General features: G+C 46.7%; 1 long non-coding RNA gene across 2 annotated transcripts in view; it reads left to right on the forward strand.

Annotated features, from left to right (window-relative positions):
- LOC144313454 (uncharacterized) overlaps nt 1–16,680 on the forward strand; it is a 31,377-nt gene extending 14,697 nt beyond the window's left edge. For both annotated transcript variants that reach the window (XR_013379098.1, XR_013379099.1), the window contains exons 3-5: nt 5,016–5,128; nt 15,897–16,032; nt 16,126–16,680. This is a non-coding gene — a long non-coding RNA (uncharacterized LOC144313454). The remainder of the gene's footprint in view (nt 1–5,015; nt 5,129–15,896; nt 16,033–16,125) is intronic.
- Nucleotides 16,681–20,272: the final 3,592 nt, after the last annotated feature.

The following is a 20,272-nucleotide window of genomic DNA, read 5'->3' on the forward strand; positions in this document are numbered from 1 at the left end:
ATTTTTTAACTATTTTGCTCAGCATCAGGGCTCTGTGAGCTGCTGCAGCCACATGTCCTCCTGCCAGGTCTCCCCCAGGGGCCAAGGATTTCTGCCCAGAAGGACCGACCAGCCGTAGTCACAAGTTGAGGCCCTGTTAATCCTGTGCTCCCGCTAGAGGAACTCACACAGTAACTTCCTGAGGGCTACTCCAGCCCCTGCCACCCCTGGGGGCAACGGGAGGCTCCCAGTCATCGCAGCAATTCAGAAAGATGGTTTGGGATCCAGTTGGACTTCCCTTGCTGGTGCTTCGAGAAGCTTCCTGCAAAGCCATCAGTGACCATCTTGCCGTCTCCAGGAAAAACTGAACAAATGATCCAGAAGACAGAGGTCCTTTGTTCAAGGATCAAAAGCCCCTGTACTTGTTACAACGTGTATAATCTTTAATATTCATGTTGCTACTAGGAAGAAACTTCTCAAAGCCAATACTTGTAAGAGGCAAACAAGATGCAGTGTTGCCTCATGGTCAGTTTTTCTAAGGAAAGGCACAGAGGGGATGGAGAAGCACCTGATGTTTAGGCCCGGAAGCCAGATTTGAATTCTAGCATAAAAAAGTGTAGGTTTTGGGCAGCCAGTGTGGCTCAGTGGTTTAGCGCCGCTGCCTTCAGCCCAGGGCCTGATCCTGGAGACCCAGGATTGAGTCCCATGTCAGGCTCCCTGTATGGAGCCTGCTTCTCCCCCTGCCTGTGTCTCTGCCTCTCTCTCTCTCTCATGAATAAATAAATAAAATCTTTAAAAAAAATGTAGTTCTTCTGTAGGCAATGATTACAAATATTTTTATTTTCTAATTTAAGTTTTGAATAGGTAATACAGTCTCACATAGGTCAAAGCTTTAAAAGATGTAGTGTCCACCTAACCTGTGTCTTAGCCACTCAGTTGTGTTCTTATCCTTCCAGAGATATTTTATGCACATACAAATGCATATCTATTCATGCTTCTCCACAAACATTAGTATATATTATGTTCTTCACTTCGCTTTTCTTCATTTTACAACACCTAGTAGAGATTTTTTGCTATCGGTACATAAGCAGCCTTCTCATTTTTGTGGCCACATAATAGTCCACTGAGAAACTGTACTATTTTTTTTTTTAATGTATAATGTGTTGGCCACTAGTTTCCCACTAAAATCTGGACTTATCACTGTGAACAGTTGATAATCTATTCGGAGGTCTTTAAAAATGAGGTAAATTCTCATCACATAGGAGTTTGAATAGTATCCATGCAACAGGTCCCCTAAGAATTCCTTCTGAATAGTGTCAGCTGAGGACTGCAGAGACTATAGCCCACAGAACCCTGTACATCAGGCCATAAGGCACTGGGTGGTTTCTAAGAAAGAGTCCCTCACTTATGCAACATTTTAAAAAATAAATGAAAAATAATAAATGGCATTTCATAATAACTTAGATATATATCCACACTTGCTTAAACGAGGGCAACCCAACATTTGCTTTTAGAGCATTAGAGTTAATATATTGAAATAGAAAACACACTTGACATCTGGTCTGTTCTGCTATTGCACTTCACTGGGGGTAACACGCCCTTTCCCTTATGGTAGGCATTTCCAATGCAGTAGAGAAGGACTAATTGCTTTCTAACTTGAAGATTTAAAGATTCAGACTGAAGCTATCGTGATTAACTTTAAACCACATTTGAATTCTACTTAATTAGAGTCTTCAAATCCATTTCCCCCATTTTTGGAGCTACATTATTTATATCACTGACATAATAACATCTATCTTTCATAGATCTTGGGCCAACCCTCCATCAGCCATGTTGTGAGAACAAAGGCTCTTGGAATGTGTACTCAGGCCAAAAAAAAAAAAAAAAAAAGACAATGTGACTGTGGGAAGTGGTAGCAGGTGGCACAACTTATCTTCCTGAAATCCAGTTTGGAGGGTTTTACTAGAAATAAGTTACCAGGAGGAACTGCTGGGTTACGTTCACAGTGAGAACATGGTACGTGGCACTCCTTATAGGACTCAGTTTTAGGAAGGAGGCTATGAAGTAAGTGAAGCCGTTTGGAGATGCCAGCCAAGAGGCCGAGTTGCCTGTGAGCTGGGATTCCTTTGTGGATGAGAGCAGATATGGATGGCACCTAACTTCCTCTCGTTGTAGGGCCCAGTGCCAGGCACACATGGAGTGTGCAAGGAATGCTTACTGAAATGAGCCATTCCCAGCAGCCTCGCTGTGGACATGACAGGGGAGCGAAGTTCATGGATGTTGATCATGTACTGTCAGGTGGAGAAAGAGACAAAGGAACCAGGGCACAAAATGCAGGATTTACTACGAAGCTAATGGAGCTTAAACCTTGGGACCTCTCACTTGCATGGCTCCTCTGAAGGCCCAAGAATAACAAATATATACACAATACACATACACGAGTTAGGGAGGATATATATAAAAAATGTTAAAATTGGTTTTCTCTGAAGGTGATTATTTATTTGCTATTTTCTAGATACTAGAATAACAGGTGAATTAATGCCATGTAAAAACGGACCCTTTCCTTCCCTTATAAAGAAGTATCCTTTTGAACTCACTAACTTTTTTTTAACTATTACTTTCAGGCAAAGTTTCTCCCCATCCAGCACTGGAAATGAACTGGTCTTTCCTGGTTCTTGGCAATCTTGACAATAAGTGGGGAAGAAAAGTAAAAACACATGGGCAAAATTGTCTCTCTTTGAGTTACAATCTTCAAATTCACGGGAGGACACACATCTGCTTTTTTTGGGCAGGTTTTTGCAGGAAGTTGATCAAAGAGTCAAGAGCTTCTCTTTCCCACATGCCGTGGTTCCTTCCCTAAACCCTCATGGTCAACGTCTATCTTCCATCCCAACTGTCTTCATTCAAGCTGACTCGCCCCTTTTACCATCCCCTGGGAAGGAACTTGAAATCTGGAAGTCTGGGGTTATAGAGGACAGGTGGCCTTTAGGTCTGTGTCCACAAAACCCAGAACAGCAGAGGCTGCGTCCCCTGAGTCCAAGTCTCCATTAGATCATCTCAGAATTATTTTCACCAGCAAGGGCTGGTGACGCGTGTCCAGCCCTGCTCTTTCTCCCTCACTCACACTCTCACGTGGCCCCCCATAGCCTGGAGGGCCAGGCATGGGGAGGCAGGAATGCTAAACGTGGTCCTGGGCTCACTATGTTTGCCCTGCCATGTTCTTGTGACCCTCCAAGAAGATCAAAGGAATAAAAGACCCCGCTGCAAGTGGATGACTGTGCTTCTGGTGGGTTTGACTAGAAGAGAAAACAAGGAGCTGATCGGGGGAATCACAGCATATCTCTCTACAAACTTCACTATTTATTCTCTCCCTCATTCAATTTTTCAAGCATTCAGTAGATGTAGATCATCGTCTTGTTATGTGCCAAGAACTATTTCATAGGCCGTGGATACCAACAAAGGTGAACAGAAAATAACACTGTGTTTGGGCATTCACAATACGGTGAGATAATTTTCCGATCATTTTAGTATAGTTATAATTATTCTAAAAACAGGAAGACACAGGGGATCCCTAGGTGGCTCAGTGGTTTAGCACCTGCCTTCAGACCTGGGAGTGATCCTGGGGTCCCGGGATCGAGTCCCACATCGGGCTCCTTGCACGGAGCCTGCTTCTCCCTCTGCCTGGGTCTCCACCTCTCTCTGCGACTCTCATGACTAAATAAATTAAATCTTAAAAAAAAACAAAACAAAACAGGAATACACAGAAACATACACTCCAAAATATAGTTTTTTAAAAAACTTTCTAATGGAAGCTCAGTTACAATTAGGTGTATGCCTCAAAAATATTAGCACGGCTGGACACCTTGACCTACAACCTCAATCGAGTACTCCCTAGCATCGATACCAGGCCCCAACAGAAAATGAGAGAAAGCATAACACCAGTCAAAAAATGAGGGTTCTTCTGGAAAAGAAAACACTTCAGACGTGATGAGCACATATTAAGCATCCTGTAAGTAGCAACCACCGTCGTCATCATGATCATGTTCTTCATCATTATTCTAAGCAAATGGGCAGAAAATGCAATGGTTTGGGGTCAGAGAGAGTATGGCACGTTCAAGGACCTTTTTTTTTTTTTTTTTTTTTTTTTACGTTCAAGGACCTTAAGGAACTTTTGAGAGGCGCTAGGATGGTGAGCTACCGGGTGGGAGGGACAGGCAAGGGGCAGACCATGGGGATTGTTGGCCGTGCAGGGGCTGCTGACTGATCTTCAGTGTCTTCCACCTCCTCCCTAACTTTGGGTCTCACTCCTATTCTTCTTGACTTCCTTATTTTTTAGAATTTATTTATTTATCTATCTATCTATCTATCTATTTATTTATTTGAGAGAAGGAGAGAGCATGAGTTGGGAGAGGGGCAAAGGGAGAGGAAGAGGGACAAGCAGACTCCCTACGGAGCACAAAGCCGGAGGTGGGGCTCCATCCCAGAACCCCAAGATCATGACCTGAGCCAAAGCCAGACACGTAACCCCCGCTGGGCCCCCCCGGGCACCCCTGTTCCTCTTGACTTCTATGCAAGTAGAGTATTACTTGGCACGTCTGCTTCCCCTTTACTTTTCTGTCAAACCCTGGACGTAGGTGCCTCAGGTTCCCGTAGTTCCTCAGCAGGCCTCCATCAGACCTCTCTCTTACCCAGAAGCCTTCAGAGGATCGGCCAACTGTCTCCCGGTGGCATGAGAGCACTACCGTGCTACGGCTGCCGCGTACCTGTCCAGCCTCCTCTTTCACTATCCCCTCCATGACCTCAGCATCCATCCACACGTGGCTCCCACGGGCCCCCGTGCCTTCAGCACCCTCCCTAAATGCCCTGTCTCAGTCTTTCGAGTTCTGGACACCTTTCAGAGCTCTTCCCAACGCCCCCTCCTCTGTGAGGGCTTTCCTTAGACTCCTAGTTGTCTGAGCCTCCTCCCATCTCAAAATCCCCACTTTGTAATCCTGCCAAGACTCTATAATTACTCCATGCACCGGTCTGTTTCTCAGCACAGGATCAAGAACCCTCCGAAGTCTTGCTTTCATGGAGAACCTTCCAGGATGCTTGTTCTGTAGACTACGCTTTAGGAAAGACAACGGGAAGCAACGGAACCAGATCCTAGGTGGGTTCACCCACATCCATGTCACTGTGGCGTGAGCTTTGCTTTCTGGCAGGGTGAATCTAGGAGGCCTGTGTAGACTGTGAGGCAGGGGGTGAGTCCCCAACGCAGGCCACTGGCCATGGTCATGCTCCAGTCCACCAGGCTGATCACCAAGTCCAAGGAAACAGCCGGGCCAAGATGGCTTTCAATGTGATAAAACTCAATCTGGTCATTAAGGCCACAGGTTGGAGACACGATGGGTGAAAAGGGATAAATCTATGACTAGAGGCAAATCATATTATTTCTTCTCATTTTCCTTCTCCCTTCCTACCTTCTTTCTGCAGACGAATATTTCTGCCAAGTGGTTAAGAGCACTTGGCCCAAGGCCTTGCAGCTCACCTGGATTCTCGGGTTTATCACATTTCCCTGCTTAATTACTGTTATCAACTTCCCAGATTTTTGTAAACTCAACACACTGAATAATGAGGTTAATAAAACCGGTGAACTCCTTTGCCATGTACACAGACTATTTCTATAAAAATGCCAAATGTATTATTAGCTCAGATGTAATCATCTTTTCTTGCTTCTTATAAATTTTTCCTAATCAACCTATTGGCTTTCCAGTGAGGGCTTTATTTACTCAGTGTTAGATTTCAATTCCCCTGGACTTGATTAGAGTCTATATATTTATAGCTTCTAACATTTCTGCACCAAGTAACTTCCCCAGTGAGTGAATATGCATCTGGAACTTAACAAATCAGACAGGCCCGAAGCCCCCAGCAGAAGTACCGACTAGCTCTGGCCAACCCGGGACGCTGGGACAGCCACATTACCTAAAAAAGCTTCCTGTGGATTCTTAGCTTGTAGGGTTGCCAGAGGACTAAATAACACAAAATGTTCAAATATTGGTTATTTTGAAATAAATAGAGGTCTTTAAAATCGCACCTGTTGGGGTGGCCCAGTGGTTTAGTGCCACCTTCAGCCCAGGGTGTGATCCTGGAGACCTGGGATCGAGTCCCACGTTGGGCTCCCTGCATGGAGCCTGCTTCTCCCTCTGCTTGTGTCTCTGCACCCCGCCCCCCCCATGTCTCTCATGAATAAATAAATAAAATCTTTAAAAATAATATAGACCTATTCATTTAACAAACATTTACTGAGGGTTCCTATGGGCCAGATTGTAGACAAACAGCAAGGATACAAACTGTCTTAGCCAGATATCATTCCTGGACCCGTCTCCTGAAGTTAATGTACTAACGAGGGGAGACCCTGAAATGGCTTTTTATACAGTTTTCAGGAACATAGAAGAATTAGCAGTAGGTGAGGTTACGTCAGAGGAAATAGGCTCAAGTTTATTTAGAGCGCAAATGAACCCTAGAGGCAAAAGATACCTTTTGCTCTCATGTGGGCTACAAACTGACCCTGAAAAATAGCCAATCCTTTGGAGTGGACCCCTGGATACTCTTGAACACCATGCCAAGAAAGTAAAGACGAGCAACACTGAAGGTCAAAAAATGGGGTTGTGGAAAAGTGGAGCAAGGATAAGTCAAGGTTTATTTCAGGGAGAAAAATCAGCGATGACCACATGTGCTGGGCTTAAGGCAAGATCCAAACACAGAGCCCGCAGGAACTCTCTAGGGTGGCTTGAAATGTATGGAGTCGGCCCGGTTCTGCAGAACCGTGGCCCACACGGGAGCCTGGAACTGTGTACCTTGCTTACTCTCTGCCAGCGGGCTGTGACCCACATTCTAGAAATAATTTTCCAATATGGGCTGGCTGGCAGGGAAACGGCACTAACTTCCATGACAACCTCATCACCAAGGCGTACCGGGGACTTGGTCACATCCAGCGCTAGATCCTGTCTAGTGAAAAATGAGGTTAAGAGAAACAAGCCCCACTGCCCAAGGCTTGCAGAAGACGTCGAGTTGGTAGCAGGTGAGACGCTCTCCGTATCCCCTGGAACTACAGATGACATCTCTGGAGTGCCTACTACGTGCTCGATGCTGTGCTAAGCGCCTGTTGTTGTTGTTTTTTTTTAAAGATTTATTTATTTATGATAGACATAGAAAGAGAGATGAGGGAGGCAGAGACACAGGCAGAGGGAGAAGCAGGCTCCATGCCGGGAGCCTGACCCGGGACTCGATCCCGGGACTCCAGGATCGTGCCCTAGGCCAAAGGCAGGCGCTAAACCGCTGAGCCACCCAGGGATTCCCCATACCTGGTTTTTCATGTTATTCACTGCTCATTATGAAGTGGGTACTATGATCACCCCGTTTTAGGGATTGCACAGCAAGGTTAGAGAACCGGCCCAGGGGCATGTTAGCGGCCGAGTCCAAGAACCTGAATAGGCTCAGGACCTCTGTAACCTCTGAGCTGCAGGGAGCCGCGGTCCCTTCCGAGGGTACATCGCCCACGGAGGGATGAAAGAGGCACTGCCTCCACGCCCATCCGGCCACTCGCGCTACCCACTTGGACTTCTCTGTGATCAGGTCGTCAATGTGCTTGAAATACTGTGTGGGAAAAAAAATTAATCAATTCTCCCTCCCAAAGTAGAGCCACAGCTGGAAGAAGCAGGTGAGGAAGGTGGATCAGAAGCCAAACCAAAGAGGAACAAAAACCCGGGCAGAGGCAGGGTTCGGCCGCCAGCCGGCTTGACGCCCAGCCCGGGAGCCTAACGTGGGGGTAGAGGGCAGGAGGACCCGGGCTGACCTTGGAATTACGGGGTCACAGGGGATGCTGAGGAAATGTGCTCAGGGGCCAAGGTTGGGGAGAACGAGGTACAACGTGACTTCAGGGTCAAGAGGCTGGAGATGCAGAAAGGACGGGGCACAACCAGAGTCCGAGAACACGTCGGCCAGCACTGTGCAGGTAGGCCAGCCTCCCTCCAGCCCGATCCCATAGCCTGGCTCCCGGCTAACCCAAACTCCTATTTTTGGGCAACTTATTGCTGTTGTTACCCTATATCTATAAAGAGACTTTTTCCAGAGCGCCTGGGTGGCTCAGGCGGCTAAGGCTCCGCATTCAGCTCAGGTCATGATCTCTGGGTCCTAGGATCGAACCCCGCATTGGGCCCCTCAGCTTTTAGGGGAGGTTGCTTCTCCCTCTGCCCCTCCCCTTCACTCCCCTTGCTCCTCTCACCCACATGCATGTGTGCACTCTATCAAATAAAAAAATACAATCTTTAAAAAAAAAAAGATACTTTCATTGGAAAGCTCTGAGAAGGCATAGGGATTGGTCAAGGTTAGTATCCAAAAGGTGGTTCCTCTCACCGCCCTTGCCTTCATTCTCCTCTAACATACATTCCCGGGGCAGTCCCACCTGGGGGGCAGGTAGGGAACTGGGGCTGCATGGTGTTCTGCTCGCACCTGTCATTGATACCACGTAGGGGGTTTCACTGGAGGAAGAGCTAGAGGGCTCCAGGCCGAGGGTTAGAGACCAGCGGGTGCATCTGCAGGGATGGTTCCTCCTGGTTGGGGCTCCGGATGCCAGGAGGCAGATTAACACTGAGGGGCCCTGTTCTAGGCCCTGAGTAGCGCCCGGGCCTCCCTGACCCCGTCCCCTAGGTAAGCCTGCAGGAGCATCACTGACCTGGTGTGTTTATGCTCCAGACTCCCCCAGGACCACTGGACTGCCTGTAATGTGTGCGCCCACATCTCTCCTCTGGTCCCTGTGTATCAGCTGTGCGCTGCCTGGATCGGGTGAGCCAGTGTGGATAACAGTGAGAAGCATGAGCTCTGGAGCCCGTCGAATCCCAATCCGTGTGGCCGCGATGTCACTGCCCCCAAGCCTCCGTTTTCCCATTTGGAGGATGGATCAATGAGAGCATCCACTGCACCATTCCACCGCCGCCTACTGCCTCGCCTTACTTCACGTCGGGCTCCCCCTCCGTGTTCCTCAGACGCAGGGCAGCGGCCCTTCTCTCCGCTTCTCCAGCGCACCAAGCTCCTGTCGCCTCGGGAGCTCCGGGAAGCCTCTCCTCCCAGGGATGCCACAGGCTGGCTCCCTGGTGCGCCGCACATCTCTCCCAACCAGGACCCCGGGGAAAGGTCATCTTGGCCAGATGGTCGCGGGTAACTTCTCCCCCCAAATCAAGTTTCCTTCTTTACTCTGATCTATTATTGTCACAAAATTCGCTGCCCTTCCAAGTCCCCTTGTTCACCCATTTTTTTTGCACCGGCTCAGTAAGAATGTTCCTTATCTCCGTGTCTGAACTTGCACCCTAGACCTCCCCTCGCCCCCTTTCCTTGGTATCTATGGCATAACGCACTGTATAATTTACTTATTTCTTTAGTTTATCGTCTCTTCCCCACTACAACGTCGCTCTGCGGGGGCAGGTATTTTTGCTTGTCTGGGTCACTGCTGCATTCCTAGCACACGCCTGGCACATAATAGGTGATCGATGACATTTATTGCATGGAAAAATTTGTCTGTTCAGCTCTGTCTCCCTGGAAGGGATGCACCCCCAGGCACTTCATCCTCACTCAGTTTCCTGTTGCATCTCAGCGATAATTATACAACGGCACCTGAGAAGTATCTGCTGGGCGCATGAGCGGCACCTCCCTTATAGAGGTATGTGAAGAGTAAAATGAGAGCATCCTCGTAAACTTGGCATAAGTGCCATGCACATAGTAGGGGTTGGGTAAAAATTCAGATATAAATCACTACTAGAAGTTGCGCTTCTGGCACAGGGCCTGAACAACCCTTCGTGCTTTCTTGAGCATCTTTCAGAGCCAGGGGCTCCTCATACTTGTGCCCTGAGAGGTTGCATCTGCTTCTGGCTCACTAGGTTTGGGCGGGGATGGGGCCCTCAGACTTCATCCTGGTTTAGGAAAAACTCTCTTTATTAGTCTTTCGTGGAAAAAAACACAAAACAAAAAAACAAAAGCCCCCCCCCCCAAAAAAAAAAAAACACACAAAACTTTTCGTTGAGTCAACCAGGCTCAGCTGACAAGTGCTTATGATTAGGTGACCGTCAAGGTTAGTGTCCAGGTTTGAGCGTCTTGAACCAGCCAGAAGCCCCTTATCCCTTAGGAACGCGACTGGCTTTCAGTTCGGGACATATCCAGCAGGAATGTACTCGTGTTAGACACACTCGGGTTTTCGGATGGTGTTTGCCACCCGTTTCTACCTGCTGGGGGTTTGGTTGCAGGGAAGGGCTACGTGTTTGTAGGGACTGCCCGCAGCGGGGAAGGCGGCCTGCAGGAGGGCCCACAGCCGCAGGCAGGGTGTGCAGGACTTTCTCAGAGGAGACAAAGCCCGGGTTCAGGCGTAGTGTCCTTCTGGGTCACGGTTGTGCAGGATGTTCCTTGAGGTCAGAAGGCCATGTTCCAGGGCTCAGCCTCCAGTTTAGGAAACTTTTCGGATACAATAGACACAGTGTATCCCAAAAGGGAGTTTAACGATTTGATGACCCTATAATGGAGGTAAAGCGGGCGTGGCAGCCTTTGAAAACCACCTTTCAGCTGAGTTTTAAGTATTTGTTGGGGGGCACCTGGGTGGTTGAGCGTCTGCCTTGGGCTCAGGTCATGACCCCAGGGTCCTGGGATTGAGCCCCACATGGGGGTGGGGGGTGGTCCCTGCTTAGCGGGGAGTCTGCTTCTCCCTCTGCCTGTCTCCCCAGTAGTGCGCTCTCTCTCCCTCTCAAGTAAATAATTTTTTTTTTTTTTCATCAGAGACACAGAGAGAGAGAGACCCAGCAGAGGGAGAAGCAGGCTCCATGCAGGGAGCCCGACATGGGACTTGATCCTGGGACCCCGGGGGACGCCCTGAGCTGAAAGCAGACGCCCCACCACTGAGCCCCCCGGGTGTCCCGTAAATAAAAATCTTTTAAATAAAAGTACTTGTCGGGACCTCAAAGGGCCCATCGAGCTGTTGGTGCATCCCGAACCCCGGAGCTCATGGGCTGCCCGTGGTCCTATTCCCCGGCCGCAGCCCCTCTCGAGCCCAGGGCCAGGCCCAGCTCCCCGCAGGCTGCCTGCAGCCGGCCCGGCGCCACGCACAGCGCCCTGTGGAGCTTGGAAAACACGAGGGAGCCACGTGGGCACCCTGGCCGGCCCGCTGCTGCCCGGGGGATGGCCGGGAAGGGACGGGGCCCCCCTGCGGCAGTGCCCCGCTGACCGTGGGACCACCTTCCAAGACCTTCGTGGACCCCGAGGCCCGGACGGCACTTGCCGGACTGAGATGAAGTTTAATTCATAAATTAATCAGACTAAGGGATTCATGACAGTAGCTAATAGCTAAATAGAACCATTGCAATAATATACTGTAACAAGGTTCTGGGAACCTTTCCTAGGTACTCACCACTCCTGCAGACGCGAGGAAATGGGCCGTGACCTGGGGTCAGCCCACTTGTGACCTCCTGATGATCCGAGCCAACGGGGCTCACCTGCTTCTGAACATGGTTGGCACAGGTGACTGACACGGGAAAGGCCAGACTGCAGAGAAAGCGAGACTGCTGCATTCTTCTGGAATCCAGACCCAAAGGCCAGAGGCTGGCCCTCCCCTGCCCGTCACCATCCAGAGACCTCAGGGCTCCGGGGAAGGACTGGCTGGCCCCTCACAGGTGGGCCCCCGTGGCCTAAAGCGAAGGCCAGCACCCAGCTGCCTTTCAGTCCTTGTCACATTGGCTAATTATTATAGCTTTGCCTCAAAAGTTTTCTCCTTGCTCAAACCCAAAACCCCAACAATTCCTTCTACTTGCGTGCCGTCCTGGGGTTACCACTGCCAAGGAGGATGCGAGGTGAATTACGTTTCTATTTCTGGGAGCAAGTAAGAAGATGTGAGAAATGTTGCAATCACCAACCATGAAAATGCTGTTACATACATTTATTTCATCTGAAAAGAAATGTTCGTGGCTGTTTGCCATCTAAACACTTAGACGTAACATTCCATATTCCGCGAACACATTCTTGGGGCCTGATAGAACTCAAATAACAACCTTCTCTTTGGAAATATCTTAAAAATAATAATAAAATGAATTCAAAAACAGAAAATGTTTGTAACCAAAGAATGAACACAAAGCATGAACGACAGTTTTAGAAGTAGCCTTTTAAAATTGGTTTAAAAAAATAAAATTGGTTTAAGGTGTTATTCATTTGTAACCACCTTACAAAACAATAGGGCTAGATATAAACTCTAGTACAAGCCGAGTTCACAAGTTCAAGAATAAATTTTTATTTTTTAATTTTTAAAAAAGATTTTGTCTATTTAGAGAGCTAAGAATGGGGGCTGGGGAAGGGAGACAATGTCTAGCCGACTCCTTCCCCAGCACAGAGCCCATCACAGGGCTCCAATCCCACGACCCCAGAGATGACGACCTGAGCTGAAATCAATAGTTGGTTTCTCAACCAACTGAGCCACCAGGTGCCCCCAGAAGTTAAATTTTTGAAGATTAAGTAGTGAAGTTCAAATTCTCTTTAAGTAGAAACTTCTGAAACTCCTATTGTAATTCCTCTTTCCCTATTCCAGTTGTTTGAATTTGTCTTAATTATGGCATTTCAAAGATTTCTCAACATAAAATCTACAGGTGGTGCCTGGCCTAGGTTATTTCAATTTATGATTTTTTTTTAATTTTACAATGGTACGAGAGCAATACATGTTCAGTAGACACTGTATTTCAGATTTTGAATTTTGATCTTTTTCTGGGCTGGTGATATGCGGTGGATACTCACTCATGATGGAGCGAGCTCAGCTCCCTCAGCCATGTGAACACAAAGGTAAACGACCAATACACTGACAACCGCTCTATTTTTCACTCTCAGTACGGTATTCGATAATTTACATGAGATGTTCAGAGCTTTATTATAAAATAGGCTTTGTGCTATGTGATTTTGCCCTGTTGCAGGCTAAGGTAAATGTTCTGATCAAATTTAAGGTAGGCCAGGTTAAGCTATGATGTTTTATAGGGTAGGTATGTTTGTTTTTTTTTAAGATTTTATTTATTTATTCATGAGAGATACAGGGAAAGATGCAGAGACACAGGCAGAGGGAGAAGCAGGCCCCATGCAGGGACCCCGATGCAGAACTTGATCCCAGGACCCCGGGGTCACACCCTGAGCCAAAGGCAGGTGCCCAACTGCTGAGCCCCCCAGGTGCCCCTGTAGGGTAGGTATATTACATGCATTTCCAGCTTACAATATTTTCAACCCATGATGGGTTTTTCAGGGCATGACCCCGTCACTTACGTCAAGGAAGATCTGTAACGGTAGATATATGGTTTTATTTGACTCGAATTATAAATTGGTGTGTTTGGGCTATTTATTGCCACATATAGCAAAGCTTCCTCTATACCAAACTCAGTTATCCTGAAGTCTCAGAGAAACAGGGGTTAGCTCAGCATGAGAAACACAATTGAGAGAGGCCTCTGGTTAACCAAATAAATATTGGCAAATCCATACCCCAAGGCTCATGCGCTTGATTCAAGAGAGAGCTCAGGAGCTGTTTTTGGCCTACTTCACTTACTATTCTAAACTTACAGGTGAAAAACTACATAAAAAAGGAGGAGGCCACAGAGACGTCTTCAAGGTCATAACATTACCAGCATCACTGAGTGATTGGCCTCCAGTCCATCAGCAGTGAAGGAGGCAAACAAACCAAGAATGAGGGAGTAAAATCCCTACATGAAGTACATACTGACAATTTATTACAGGGACAAGATCCCAACAGCTGTCACTGTAGTTCAGTCAATGTTCACAGTAATGACCCTGAGTCACCAAAGAAAGTAAATTAGGTTCAGAACAGTCTGTAAGAGGGGAGGAAAATGTTAGGCAAATAGAAAATTAAATTATTTGGATTTATTCATTTGTCTAGCAAATCTTTACTGAATGTATTTATTTACATGCAGATGCTGTAGGGACATCTTGTGTCCTCAGGTCTTGGGGACACATGGATACTGAGACAGCAGTTCCTGCTTTCAAGAAATTTGTGTTCTAAGTCAGAGGTTTCAAAGCGTGGTCAAGGAAGCCCTAAAGGTCAATGACACACCCTTCCAGGGGATCTTCATGGTCAGACTACATTTTCTGTAATATTAGGATGGCATTTCCTTCCCCCCGCCCCCACTGTATTGGCATTTGCACTTCGGGTACAAAAGTAATGATGGATAAAACTTAGTGTGAATTCCTTAACATTAATCAAGGCAGTGGCCCCGAACTTACTAGTGATCATTATATCGTTCGCCCCCACGCACAGAAGAGCATGCCAGTTTGACTGCAGGACATCCTTGAGAAAGCAGGAAAAATGATTAATTTTTATTGAATTTCAACCTGAAGTTTACATCTTTTTAATATTCTGTGTAATGAGATAGGTACACATAAAGCACTTGGGCTGCATACTGAAGTATGATGGTTGTCTAGAGGAAAAACATTTGTGTGATTGAGTTGCAAGCTGAACTAGCCACTTTTTTTCACAGAACGCAGTTTTTTATTAAAAGAATGATTGACAAATTGTGGTCATTTGGCAGACGTTTTCTCAAAAAAAAAAAAAAAAAAAGAACAAAGTGAGCTTGTCCTTTCAAGGAGAACAACCGACAGTATTTAGAGCCAATACTACAATTTGAGCTTTCAGATGAATCTTAGAGTTTTGGAAAACAAGAGCTTGTAGCTTCCCAATAATTAAAGACTTCTCTGGTGAGGAGGATAGTGATATTAACAAATTTACTTTTTGATATTATACGGTGAAATTGTCAAATTGGAATGACATACATAGCTAGGCAAATCAATCTTTCCCAAATTATCAGATTGTATGATGTCATAAAGTCATGCATTGAGAAAAGATCCTTTCGAAGGGACAAATAGACCAATGGGTTTTAATGTAAGAAAATACAGAAAGTTCACTGATTTCTTTCAGATTACACATTGGAAATGAACTTTAGGAATCTACCACTTGTCAAGTTTTAGCATAGTATTAAGAAGAATATCCTTGAAAAGGCTATTAAAATATCCCTCCTTCTCTGACAGTCTCTGAGACTGGACTTTCCTCTTTCAACCCAAAACGATTTATTGCAACATGTTGAATGCAAAGGCAGATATGAGAGTCCATTGCAAAAATGTAAACCAATGCTACTTTTCTCTCTGAAATTTTTGTTTTGAAAAATACATTTTCATTAAAATGTGTCTTTGATGTTGACACGTAATGCATGTGTATTGTTATTTTAAGGGAATCAGTAACTATGAACTTTGGGAATTTCCTAATGGCTGGTTCATGAAAATAAAAGTCGTTTGAGGGAGGTAGAGAATAGTTTGTGATGATGTAGGTTGTTCTGATTCTATAATCATCTCAATCAAATAAGTATATATCATTTCAATAAGGTAACTTAGTAAAGGGTGAAAAATTGACTCTGGTCTCAAGTATACGTGATACGACTGGTGACAGGCAAGCTGGAAACGGTGCCTGGTATACTGTACCTGTTCACAGGAAGTCTGAAAAAAAACCACCTTAATAAGTTTTCACAAATATGTGATTACAAGTTGTAATCTATATTCCGTGATATCTCTAGACTTAAGCCGAAAGATCTTTTTTCATGTTTAAAACAATTCTAATGAGATGTCTAAAGTTTGATTTGAATTTGAAACAATACAAGTTGCAGTTTGAAGCCTTATATTCTTTATAAATACTCGATTTCCACCCAGATCAGTGATAGTTATCTCACCAACTTGGGTTATCTCCAACAGTGATCTTTCTTTACGAGTGACATAGATGGTAATATGAATTTCTTCCTGTCTTGAAGGCCTCTTTGTCATGTTTACCTATGGCCATGGTTTCCTGATTTTCCTTTTTTTTTTTTTTTCTTTTTTAGTGTCTTCCCACAACACTAAAGAAAACCTTTAAATCGATGCCCTGGAGAACTCCCCCAGGAGTTTGATGTTGGCAGATGCCCAGGCAGGCAGGCATGTGTCCTGAAGGCCGGGGCAGGTAATCAGCCACTCTAAGAGGTATGTCTTTAGTCAAAGCCCCTGCGTTTATCCCATGGGCATTCATGAGCTGGAATAGACCTTCTGAGAATGATTTTTTTCTCTTTCTGGAAGGGGTTCAGAAGAAGCAGAAACAAATATTTACGGCTTAGAGGTCAGGCCTAGTACGACTGGTATCTGGGAGTAGAAAGCCACCCGCGATCACGTCATGGCAACCTTCGGATGACAGGCTACTGTTACGTGTTACAGAATTAGGAGTCGCTGTCAGGAGAACGCAGTGGCAAGGTCATGTTGCTGTACTTCACGAACTTTATCCAAGTGGCCCTATTTAGTTTAGAGATGTTTGCAGGGCGCTCCGGAGCACATTTTTGGCAGGGATCATATCTATTGACTTCGGTTCGCTGCATATACGTTGCTTTATCAGTATGCCATTTGCATTATATGTTGTTAGTTATTTTGTGGCTCCTGAGAACTCTGAAGGACAAGATAATACAACCACGGGTGGATTATACTTTGACATTTTTTTTACAGTATATTACATTTTAAGGCACTATCACAAACAACAGAAAAGCAGCAAAACTAGGTCAACGCAGTGAAACTAATTTAAAACTAGAATTGATTTTGTAACTATGGATACCACCTATATCTCCCAGAAGATTCTAAAATAAATTAGACATGTAAATACGCCATATCCCTAGCAACTGTCTGACACCAACGTGTTCATAATGAGTGGTGTATGAGTAAATGAACAGATGACTAAACTCTCTCACACAGAACCGACAGATATCTACAGTTTTCAAATGAGGAAATCGAGACACAATGAGGTGAGGTCGCTTGTCGGACACAGAGTGAAAGAACACTGGGCCTGGGCTTCGACCATAGGCTCACTTGATTAACGTCTACACCACACTTTAATGGTATATAAACCAAGTTTGAGGGATCATTTATATTTAGGTAGTGGGACATCCTCCCATCCAATATGTTGATTAAATACTTAGTGATTGTTTGTTGGGTGAGAAGAAGTCAGACGCACAGCCCTGGTCTGGCCTCCCGGCTGTCAGTAATCACTCCCTGCATCATGTCACTGGGGGTGGCCGGGGTCCCCGGGGGAAATTGCCAGGGCTCAGACACTAGCTCGGTGGGTTTCGTGTTAGGATGAGCCCCCAGGTAGCACCTTCTTGCACCCCCCCCATACCCCGTGCCACGGCCTCCATGATCAATGCCTTCTGAAGTCCCCAATGCTCAACAGGCAGTGGAGGTTTCTGTTTATTGCAGGAGCGCACGCGGCTTCAGGGGCTGGGACATGAGGATTTGGTTGGGTTTCCTCAAGGTCACAATGACACGTGTCGGTGGTGGTCCAAGAGAGCTTCCTGCATGGGTCCTGCCCTCCGGGGGCGGAGGCCTGGCATCGGGGGACGATGTCCCCGAAGCCTGCTGCGGACCCCAAGGCTCGACAAATGCCTGGTGCTCGGGGACTGTTCTCAGTCGGGGCCTCATCCCACACTCTGTTGTCCCTCGAAACTTCTCGGGCCGTGTCCTCTCGGGTGGCCAGCTTCTCACTCCCCGCTGCGGATGGGGGAAGGGTGTTCAGGGCCCTCGGGCTGCTGCTTCCTTCCACGTGCCATCTGTGCGGCCTCACCATTCTCTCAGCGGCTTTCTGTCCAGTGGACCTGGCTAAAGAATGTTTAAAATGCCCATTTCTCCATTTTCCCTGCTCTTTCCTATCTGCCCTTCTCCTCCCTGGAAAGTAAGCTTTATGCGGGTTAGAGACCAAGCTTGTGTTTCTCAGCACTGTCGCTTAGGAACTGCACTAGGACCTGGTATGCGGCGGGTGCTTGTTAAAGGGTCATGGACTAAATGATGGGATGAGTAACCAAATAAATGACCTCTTTTTTTTTTTTTTTTTTTGGTGTGTGTGCTGATATCACAGCTGGAGTTGTTTTCTTTCAATCTTATTATCTGGAGATGATTGCTGTTTTTCCCGATCCTCTTTAAAAAGTGCTCTCTCACAGAAAGAATCCGTCTCAAAGCAGCTAATCCATAAGCAGCTGTGGGATTCTAAACAAAACCAAGCTCCTTTCAGAAATGGTGGAACTTGGGGCGCCTGGTGGCTCAGAGGGTGAGCGTCTGCCTTGGGCTCAGGGCTTGACCCCGAGGTCCTGGGATCAAGTCCTGCATCAGGCTCCCTGCAGGGAGCCTGCTCCTCCCTCTGCCTGGGTCTCTGCCTCTCTCTGTGTTTCTCATGAATAAGTAAAAACTTAAAATAAAAATGGTAGAACTCGAAATCAGATACTTGCTGACCGTAGGAATTGAGAGAAGGTGCCCATAGTTTTCTTTATTGCTAATGGAAATCCCAGTGGATTTCAGATGTTCCTGATCCAGCTTCAACCTATTTAGAGAAGGAATACCACGTACCCTGACTGTGCTCTTGGGAAGCACAGAGGTGAGAAGTGCTGAATCAGGCAGCTCGGGAGGCTGTCCCAGTCCTTGGCCTGTTCTCAATCGTCATCACCCCTCCCATAATGTGGGATGGAATTGGGGCACAGTCATCTAAGACACCAGGCCCTGTAGGAGCTTTCCAGAAGGAATTACACAAGGAATCTACCTCCCAAAGTGCCCAACACCTGTGTTGGTTTCCTACCTGCTGCTGCAATAAACTGCCACCACTTTGGGGCTTTAAAACAGCATAAAATTAATATTTTACAGTTCTAGGGACTGCAAGTCCTAACATCAAGGTGTCAGCAGTTTCGTTCCTTCTGGAGGCCCTAGGGGAGAATCCATTTCCTTGCCTTTTCTGGCTTCTAGAGACTGCCCACAGTCCTTGGCTCATGGCCCTTCCTTCACTTTCAAAGCAACCTGTGTACTTCCAGTCTCCATCTCTGTCTTTCCACTCATCACATCTCTCTTCCTGCACATCTCTAACTCAGACACTCCTATGTCCCTCTCATAAAGACTTCTGGGGTTCCATTGGGCCCACCCAGGTAATCCAGGATAATCTCCCCATTTAAAAAATCCTTATTAACCATAACTGCAAAGTCTCTTTTGCCAGATAAAGTAACATATTCACAAATTCCAGGGATTATGGCGTGAACCCCTCCAGGGGCAATAATTCTGCCCCCCCCACTCCCCCCCCCTCTTTCTTCCTAATGGCCTCATAAAGTGGCATTCAGGTCCTCCCATCTCCCAGGGCCAAGCACATTCACCGGCTGCTAGAAGCTTCCGTATCACTTCCTCCTTCTGAGTTTTCCTTGGTCATCCCAGCTGGATGCACCTGTTTCTTCCTGAATACTCCTTTGAGCAACCTGAACCTTCTCAGGGCATTCCTTTCTTGTTCCTTGCACCATATTCATGCATGTGTGTATTATTTTTCCTGACCAGCGTGAGCCAGAAGCCAACTCCGTGCCCTCCTGGGGCTCAGAACAGTGTGGCAGATGGCAGGGACTCAGCTGTCGCTGCTAGTTCTCAGCAGAGGACAAGTGAGCCACTTCTCCCTGGGCCTGGTGCCTTCCAGAGGTTTCATCCAGAGATGGGGAAACCCTAGAGCACCATTGCTAGCAAGTGAGGCTCCCCTGCCTGTGAACTGGTTGAATCCACATTCACTATCTGTTTAGAATACCTCGTCCCTGGGGGCTGCTGGTGCCCGGGGGAGGGAGACTGCATTAATATCTCCAGCTTTCCACCTTGCACAAGCCAGGCTTCTTACGGCTTAGCCGTTTGTAGTGGAAGGGGCTGCTTGTCTGCAGTGCTGGCTGAGAAGCTCCATCTCTAAGCAAGCTTGGCTATTTCCGGTATAATTCTCTTCCCCTCAGGATGCCATCCTCTACATGTGTCGGAATGACTCACTTGGCACTTGCACTTGGTAAGAGCTTGAGCTTGGTGAAAAGGCACTGGTTGAGATCGTCCCAGTCTTATTTTCAGCCACTCCCTGGGAAGGCCTCACCTTGACCCAGGTGGACTCTTAACCTCCCGAGCAGCCAAGAAATGTAGAAGTATGAGCTGTTTAATTGTCAGGCACTAGGTGAAGCTTGGAATGGGGGTAGAAGTGGATTAAAAAGGGTAGGGTGGGTGAGGAAATAAAGCCATGAAATCAAAGTTGCTGCTGTGACACATTTCACAATCACCTGGGGAGAGAGATAAGTCACCAAGCCATTACAAAATTCTGCAAAATCTCCTATCAGGTAAGTGCTGGGAGGCGAGGAGAAACATAAGTGGTTTCTATCTCACAGTCTTCATCTGGATAAATCCAAAATATTAAACATGA

The sequence above is a fragment of the Canis aureus genome, chromosome 5 (genome assembly GCF_053574225.1).
Source record: "Canis aureus isolate CA01 chromosome 5, VMU_Caureus_v.1.0, whole genome shotgun sequence".
In the NCBI taxonomy this organism is placed as follows: domain Eukaryota; kingdom Metazoa; phylum Chordata; class Mammalia; order Carnivora; family Canidae; genus Canis; species Canis aureus.